Genomic DNA, 9,448 nt, shown 5'->3' with positions numbered 1-9,448 from the left:
ACACTGGCAACAGCGCATCAAATGAGACCCCTTTGGACTGCTTGAGAATGAAGTCATTCGGTGCAGGTTTATTCAGTGTCTCTTCAATAATCCATCATTTCATCTCAACAAAGGGATGGGGATGCTTTACATACGAGATCAAGCATAGTATTTCCATCTTGAGAAAAACAGAAAACAGCCCGCTCCTCTCTCTTTTATTCATGCGCTTGTAAGCTGTCATCTCAGATGCCTTTTTTTTTTCTTTTTAACCTTTTCTTGTCTTTACTGTCTTAAGGCATGAAAAAAGGATCTTTCCAGATCTAAGAAGAAAATTGTAAGGATAAAAATGACATTTTGAGATGTATGGTATTCATTGAATAAAAACCTAATTTTTTACATTAATAGAATCAAGGTATTAAAGATTCAAATAACACAGAAGTATGCCTCAGATTGAAGATGTTCATAGTAACATCCCATTAAATTTTGGTGTAGCAAAGGGACTGTGAAAACACAAACTGTCAGCAATTGGATTACCAGAATAATTTTGGAAATGTGAACTCCAGTGTTGTGTCTTACCAGGGGAAAATACCTGGAGGATCTCTGGCTTCCAGATAGGCAGAGCAGGGCAGATGCCTCATCAAAAAGTTGGGAACCTTCCATTTGTCTTTTTGCCCCTGTTAAATAACTGGGCAGTGATTTCTGTTAAAGGTTCTTCCCCCATGCATGAAACAGCATAGCTGTAGGGCTGAAGCTGTAGTGGGACAGCAGTAGGTGTCTCTTTACAAAATCCGGTTAGCCGAACAGGGGAACAGTCACGACTAAAGCTTACTTTAACCTCTGAAAAGGGCTCCAGCCAGGTTACTCTGCCCACGTGAGGTTTTCTTTCCATTTTTGTCTCTTCCTCTGCACCCTCCCCTTGGCTCTTCCCCAGATGGGTCCAGCTCATGTTTTCTTTCCATTTTTGTCTCTTCCTCTGCACCTTGGCTCTTCCCCAGATGGGTCCAGCTCAAGGAGCGGAGCAGAGCACCACTGGCACCCACACCTCTGACAGGCAACGCAGCTGTGGATTAACTGAGGCTGGACCAAGTAATTCCTTGGCTGTGAAGCAGCTCTGCTGAGCTGTGTAACTGATGAGCGTTACCTGCTTCTTCCCCGGAAAGGCTGAGGGTTTCATTTCTATAGTATTGCTGAATAGGATTTGAGTTGAGGATCTGAGATGCTCTACAGTTCTGGTAGCAGTTTAAGCTCTGCTTGCATTATGTAAACCTGATTGCCCAAAGATTGATCTCAGTAAACATCCCTCTAGAAAGCAGACAATACAGGTTTTTCAGTATTTAAAGAAATAATGGGTGGTTTTGGCATGGTCTGATTTCTGTATTTTAGTAGTAAGTAGTGCAGCCTAACTTCCCTGCTTGCCCAGATAGACTTTAGAAGTTTCTAGCTCAAGCAAAGGCAATGGCAAGACCAACAAAATGGAGGTTGCATCCTGACAGTGAAATACACACATGGATGCAAATGCCAGTACAGCACAGAACATCATGACTTGCCCTTTACCTGCAAGAAGGATTGCAAATGTTATTTAATCTTCAGAACACCTTTATGACATGATTAGCAGTGATCATCTGCTTTATTTTACACCTGATGAACGTTAAGTTAGTTTTACAAAAATCATTTATGAGCAAAAGCCTCCAGTTTGGGACCTGGAGCTGCTGACAGTGCAGCAATGGTGTATGGGTGTCCGAAAAAGTTTTCTTGCTCTGATGTTTCAAGTGTTGTAGAATTAAAACTTCAGTGAATTAAACTGCAGTCTGATCGCTACTGATTTTGCAGACCTTTCTATTCCGCGCATGTCTGTACAATAGATACACCAAAGCTGGTAGCCTTGGACCTTATTGCATCAGGCAGACTACTGAGGTGGTACGAGATTACAAGCAATAGCATCTTTGAGTTTGGCTACCTCCATTTCTGGTCACACAGTGGGTTTCTTCAAGTTCCGTTATCCCTAGGAGCAAGACCTCACCTGCACGGGCACTGTATGTTCAGGCTGAAAGCTCATCGGCACGAGGACAGGGAAGGTATGTTACTGAATGTGGGAAAAGCTTTAATTTTTTTGAGCTTTGGGTTGAGTGGCAATTAATAGCCAACTGTGTTTGAATTGTGATTCAAGTAATTTGTTTTAAAGCAAAAATCAAATAAGCCTTATTCTGCTGGAACGTTTATTTGAAATGTTTTAATACTGAATCTTATAAAACCACGCACAGAGGTGCAATACTAAAAGTGAAAAAAAAACCAAAAACCAAACAACCCCAATTGCAGGAGCTCTGTGCATTGTCTGTGCAAACAAACTTTTTTCCAAAACTTTCTTTAAAAGCCCACTAGAAGTCAGGGATCTTGTGACAGGGAGCAGGGCTGCCAAGGGCGAGAGGAGCTTGTTTTGCAATTGGGCCCCTGGGGGGGCGTGGGGGGGGGCTTGCTACATCTGGGAGCTGGGTTGCAGATGTAAAACATGTGCAAGATGAGGGCTGGGGGGCTTTCCTAAACAAATATATTTCCTAAACAGATATAAATAGGTTCTCTGCCATGCACAGGGGAAACCTGCTGATATTATCGCAGTGAACCTCGGACTTGTTCATCTGGAGCTGCTGTACGCTCTGAAACCATTTTGAGAGGCATGGGCTCAGTGCCATAACGCCAGGGTTCAGAAAGTATGTGGGGCACTAGGACAGGAGGGTGGGCACCCGTCTCTGCAGCGCTGGGAGGGTGGCCCTGCCTCCTAGGAAAAAGCTGAGTCTGTAAAGGAGAAGTCTCTTCCAGCCTGCCTTGCAGAAAGACTGCAAGTGCAAACCGATGGGATAAGATGAAATTTTGTGATAATTCGGGTCCCCCATCTCCGTGCCTTCTGTTAAATGGCAAATGGAACTGCGCCCTGCGGGGAAGGCTGTGCCCCTGCCCCAGCACCCTGCTGAGCATCGCTGGGCAATGCCTCCTGCAGCTCGCCCTGGCCGGTTGCACTGCCCGAAGCCCGGCTCGGCTGGGAAACCCACAGGTCTCCCAACAGCTGCTCTTCGGGGCAAGAGGCCGATTCTGGCCATAATCTCCTTACAGGCCTGAATTAATCATGTGTTTCCCAATGATGGTCAAATAAGCACTATTGCGCTGGATGGCACGCTCCGCTTCGTTGCTTAGTATAACTGATAAGACTGTAAATCTGCTTCTGCTTGTCTACTTAAATCATCTCCCCTCCCTTTCTTCCTCTTTTATCTTCCTCCTTCCTCAATTCCCCACTTTTTTATGACACCCATAACAGTCCAAAGTCTGCAGCAGCATTTTGCTTTTTGTTGTTCCTCTTCTTTCCCATCCAGAACGCGTTACCCCGGGGGCGGCATTAACAATTTGTGGTCAGGCAGGAGACTGATACTTCATGGCGTTTGATTCCCTGCCGAATCAAACAGAGGAAGCCACCGTGATTCCACCCTGCCCCGGCTGGACGTGCACCCCTGCGCCAGGGAGCCGGCACGGCCAGGCCTCCAGTCTCGAGGGCAGATGACAAGGTGCTGCTCTTCGCTACTAACCTGTCGCTGCTTTACTGATTAAACTCCTGCAGCAGGTTTGAGGCCTAAATACTCTTTCTCTGGCATGGTAATCAACAGCAACCAAGCATGTATGACCTGCAGCCCCATAGCCCTCCAGCGATGCTGTGCTTTATCGCCTCTGCTCCTCCTGCTCCCAGGCTGACGAAGCCAATGGATTTTGCTTTAGCAGCAACTTTTTCCCCTTTCCCCCCCTCTCTTCTACAATGAAAAGTTTCTTGCAGCAGAGAGTCTGGAGACACAAATTAATGCCCTTTAATTACCTACCCATAACATACCAAAACCAAAAGGTTTCTCACGTCATTCTTTCAGTGTTTACTAAAATAGAGACTTTGCTCTGGCAGACCTCTCCTTCACCAGCCAAAACTCATGCTGAAGGTTAACAGCTCCCGAAGTTAATGATTATCTTTCTTTGTTTGCTCAGTGTTCCAGAGTTAAAACATGTAAATACGACTCCCCCGTGTAATTGCTGTGGTCAGCCAGCGATGAGCACTGCAGAAAACATAAACACGTCTATTAGCAGAGAGAAATGTTACTCCCTTGCTTGGCCTCCTTGGGCTCCCAGAAGTGTCCGCTCGCCCAGAAAACAGCCAGCGCAGGGTAACACCGTCCTGCTCACGCTGATGATTACACGGAGCCTGCTATGAAAACCCCCTCTCAAAATAGCAATTTCTAATCTCCCCCGAGGCCATTAATCAGGTTTCTAATCCAGCAAAGCTGTCTGTACTGTAACATGCTGTGATTCCCGGGCCTTTATTAGAAACCCCTCTTGGTTACAGCGTTTACTGGGTCAGGGGACTGATGGCAACGCTTGCCTGGGCAGAAACAGCTGCAAATATTTTGTGAGACAGATCTGAATAGTGGTTGATGCCATGACCTGGCTGCACCTTATCTGTGAGCACTGGATGCTTCCGAAGGCTCGTCTGCGTCGAAATACATCGCAACGCCAGCTCCTAATTTGATGTTTTCTGAGGACTGAAAGCAATCTCTTCTATGCTGGAGACAAACACAGTAGCTGGTCCTGGCTGATCGCTTTCAAATTAGACAGAAATGGCCTGAACACGTGCAACAGTCAAAACTTTCTGGGCAGCTTCACAGGAGTGGAGGTTTTGCCCCCCATACCTTGGCTGAATTTCAGCTGGGGTAATTGCATCTACTTCTCGCCCGCCTTTCCCTGGGTGGTTCTGACTGTCTCTGTGTTGCAGAGGTGGGGTCCCATGACTGATACGGGTAGCTTGCACACAAGGATGTGATATTTGCAGTGTTAATGGGGATCCCTCTGGCAAAAAGCGCTAGATAAATGCAAACTCATTGCTCACAAAGCAAGCGAGTGTCTTCGTCTGTGGCTGTACACAAGCAGGCGGAATTAGTGAGGTGATGGGCTGTTAAATCTCCTCCTGCTACAGGAGCTTTAAGAGGCTCTCTGCATCCCAAGATGATATTTAGACTTTGAGGCTCTGGTTGAAGAGATGCAGGCTCCCAAAGGGGCTCAGCTGGAGGATGCTCCAGGGATGGTGTGACAGGGGCTGTCCCGGTGCTTGGCAGTGTCTTGGCTGCTCCTGGGAATCTGATGCTGCTGAGCCCCAGCTTTGGCTTTGCCTTGGGGGTTGCTGGTCCGTATGGCTGTGCCATGCAGCCCGCTGTCCCTGCCCAGCTGGGAGAGGGTGCAGTGGGATGGGGAGCTCAGGCCGGTGGGCAGCGCTTTCTGTGCCCCAGGGCTTGTCATCCCGCTTGCATGTCCTGCTCTGCAAAGCCATTTGAAGCAGAACTACCACCAGGTTTGCAGGCACCGATAGGAAGGTTTAAAGGCACCATGCGCTGAGACCACAGTGGTGAGCGGCAGTGTGGCATCAAGACACCTTCCTAACACCAAAAACAGGAGAGGAAAAACTTGGGGAATGAATTGAGATGTGCGAGAACCCTGATACCTGAGCAAAAAGCCCCCTGCGCCTCCCAGCCTCCTTTCCTCCCGCCGTCCCCAAGCGCAGCCCTGCACCCCGCAGCAGCCCATCTGCAGCGCACGTTCACGAGGAAGATGATGAATACAGAGTGTTTGGTTTCTTTATTTAGCATGTTCCTTCCGAGAGGCTCCAGGGTCTTGAACTCGGGGTTTTACTGAGCTTGCTGTTTATCTGCCTGGACCTATGTGAGCGTGTGTGTGTGCAGGGGGGGCCACTTCGGCGACAGCGGTTTCCTCCTCGGCAGGGCAAGCTCCCAGGGGCTGAGGGATCCGGAACAGCCCCATCCTGCAGCCAAAGGTCTGTCAGCAAAAGCTGCAGCAGTTCTGTGCCCTGTCAGCCCTCACCCAGCACTCAACCGTGCCCACATCACGACCAGATCAGCTTGGCCTCCTCTGGGGTTCTGCTTTCATGTTGCACTGTCGACATTTGTCCATATATTTTAGCCTCATTTCCTGTTCCTTTTTTCCCCCCATCCATCTCCCCTTGTTAACATCATTTAGCCAATGTTTGGGAAGTCTCCCATGCCCTGTGAATCCGAGAGCCCCTATTGCTTCCCTCTTTGCATCTGGCTGGCTCCATGCCCCATCTCCCACCATCAACCTGTGCCCTGTCCTGTCCCAAAGCCTGTCCAGCTCCAGACTGCACAGAGGAGCAGTAGAAGGAAAAAGAAAACATCCTCCAAAGGTTAATGCCGGGTGCTGAGCAGGGCAGGCGTGGGGCTGGCATCATGCTCTCGCCTCACACCATTGGGTCCTGCTGGCTGGAGCCCTGCGTAGCATAGCCAAAATGAGAGCCCCCACCTCGCTCAGCTGCCCACCCCTGTCCTGAGAAGACCTCACAGGGGTGTGGGGCCAGCACGTCCCCGGTGCTGGATGCTGCCAGCACGGGGCAGTGACTCATTTTGCCGCTCGGGGCTCTGGGTGTGGATGTCTCACTTGTTTCTTACCTTGGCAGCAGCAGATTTGCCTGATCGAGGGCTTTTTGCTCCCTGCCCAGCACAGGGCGGCCGGCACTCATCGTCCTTGGCTGCTGCACAGCGTCTGATCACATCAGGCCACAAACTTGCAGCAAAACTACCTGCCCCATCCCTTGGTTTCCTAGAAATCCAGCGGTCAGGTTGGCAAGCAGAAACCGAGTCCACAGGGCTTGTTAAATCAACACAGCAGGGACCATTACACAGAGATTTGCATGACGAAGTGTTTGCAGCTGTGCCAGAAGGGGTGTGGGGGGTGTTTTTTAACCTTTGCTTTTTCCATTTGAGCTGTTAGAGGGAAAGCAGCCCTTTGAAATGGCACAGAGGGACACAGCCTGCGTGAACAAGTGGGCAAATTGGGTGTGTGAGCTGTGTCTGGCTGCTGGAGCCCTGGAACCCTCCAGGTCACCCTGCCTGAGTTCAGCAACGTCTGGGCATAGCTCCTCCACTGCCAGCCCTGGCGGAGCTGTTGGGAGCTCCTGCTGGAATCCAGCCCCAGCCCAGGGAAGCAAGCTGCCGAGTGCTGCACTGGGGCTGTTTGTTTGTTAGATGCTCAGGCTAGCAGCTTTGAAAGAAAAGTTATTTCAGTGCAGTGAACACAACCTGAGATGTGGCTGCAGCAATGGGACGTGGACAGGGTGCCCAGCCGTCCTTGGGGGACCCCCCAGAGCCTTTCTCCAGCCCTGACTGCATCTCTGACCATGCAGCAACCCCTCCCCTTGGTGTTGTTTTCCTTTGTATCTCTTGGCTTTTCTTTTCTCTTTGCCTTTTTCTTTTCTCTCTTCTCTCTTTTTTCTTCTTCCCATTTTTCCTTTGTTGCCTTCCTTCTCCTCTCCTTGCCTCTTTCTCCCTTTCTGCTGTGCTACAGTCAGACGAAGCCTGGCAGCCAGGAGCAGGCACTGGCTTTGCGAACCATTGGAGTCCAGCAGTACCATGGCCTGGCTTTGCTGGCTGGGACACGACCCCTTCCCGGGGGAAGGAGCAGCTCTGGTGCCTGTGGCTGCCTGGGAGGGAGCCTGGCTGGTTCAAGGTGCAACATCCGAGCCCTCTGCCCGTACGAGCTGTTGCTCTTGTGCCTGTTAGCGAGCATTAACACACTGCAGTTTTGCTGCTCAAAAATCCCAAGACTTGTAACAAGAGCTGGGGCTTTACCCAACACCGTCGGTGTGAAGTGCTTCATGGAAACTTCTCTGGTTTCTGTGGATGTCGGCTCTGAAAAACAAGCTCATCTCCTCTGAGCCATGCAGTGGGTCCCGAATTTGAATTATGGATGAGAGGGGACGGCAGCAGCCGGGCTGTGTGAGCATTTCCAGCTTTCACATCAGGAGTCGGGGAAATCTGCCCCCGGGCCAGCCCAGCCAGGCTTCCCGGGCACCAGCAGCCAGCAGCAATATCGGTAGAGCTGGTGGTTACTCCTCTTCCCCATTTTTTCCCTCTTTTTCCCATTTTTACGTGAAGCCAAGCTGCATAAATGTTTGATCCCCTGAGGCGCTGGACTGAGAAGTGGAAGTGGGTGCTGTCCTCCCAGGGAAATCTCCCTGCGGTCAGCACCGCCTGGCTCCAACGCTGCCTAAAAACCACGGCTGAAAATGCTGTGCCTGGACGCCCTGCAGCCCTGGGCTGGGCTGGGCCCCACCGGTGAGCGGGCAGGTTACCAGCTGGATGCTGAAGCCACTCTGTGGGCAGGGAGGGACATGGACCTGAGAGATGTCCCCCTCTGCTCAGCACCTTGACACCTCCCCGGACGACATCTCCTTGGTATAAGCTCCGAGTGGCAGCTGGTTTGGCTTCGCTGTTGCTCCCTGCGGCCTCGTTGTGCTTGATTTTAATGGAAGATGAAAGCATGGCGGGGGCGTGGAGGCAGCGGAGCCAGCCCCACGCTGAATGAAGCTCAGGCTGGTGCTGATGCCTTGACAGAGCAAGCAACCTTGCCGCTGCGAGCGGGTCGCTTACAAGCCCTCACCCTTGGAAAAAAACAAAAAAAAACAAAAAATCAGGCCAAGCTCTAGCAACGTGTAACTTGTTTTGTTATAGAGTAACTGCTGCAATGCACCCCAGGATGGCGGGGGCACTGGCCGTTTGACCTACTCTTCTGATGCTTGGTTGTTGTTTTTTTTTTTAAGACGGGCTCACTACAAATTGCCATCCGTGCTTTTATGGGGAGGTCACAGGCTACAAAGATGTTTGTCTTGCCTCTGCGCATCTCCAGGCAGGAGGCCAGGAGCGGAAGGCAGGAGGGGGTTCCACCTCTAAGCCCCGCAGACCTGGGGCTGGGGGACATGGCCATGGCTGGGAGCCATGACCCTTAATTTCAGTGCTGAGAAGAAACACCACGTATCAGCTGATAAATTCTTCCCCGAGCATCTGCTGCCTCTTCGCGGGGCTGCCGGAGCCTCGCTGCCCCCTGCCAGGAGGGCCCTTTGCCGGGCGCAGCGGTGCTCAGCTGGGTGATTTCCTGTCTGGAAAGGTTTCAGGTGCTGCCCGGAGCACGAGAGGGTTTTGCTGACCCCGCAGCCTGTAATCTTACTCCTGGCCGTGAGACACCTCCCGAAGCCGCTCTTGGCCGCGTTCCCCGCTCCTCCGTCCCTGGGACAGGCTGTAATCGGCTCTTGGCAGGACAGCCCTGACCTGAGCGCTCCGGCTCCCAGCAGATTTGCCCAGCCTCGTCAAGCATTTGCAAAAAAAAAAAACCCCAATGATTTATTCTCAGCAGCTCAGCTGGGTGGAGAAAAAAACATGTCACTCTTTACATCTATTCTTAATTTTTTTTTTTTTTTCTTACAAGAGAAGTTGCCAAGAATAACACAGCAGGAACAGCTCCCAGCCCCATAACCGTCAGTTTTCTCCCCTTTTCTGTAGCAAGTGCCAGCCTGGTTTCTTGCCAGCCCGATGTCTGCTCACAGTGTCCGGCAGCAACGCAGCCAGGGATTAGTGACAGTGTGAGC

This window comes from Egretta garzetta, unplaced genomic scaffold, assembly GCF_000687185.1.
Source record: "Egretta garzetta isolate BGI_Z169 unplaced genomic scaffold, ASM68718v1 scaffold25, whole genome shotgun sequence".
Classification (NCBI taxonomy): domain Eukaryota; kingdom Metazoa; phylum Chordata; class Aves; order Pelecaniformes; family Ardeidae; genus Egretta; species Egretta garzetta.
This window is presented reverse-complemented; position numbering follows the sequence as displayed.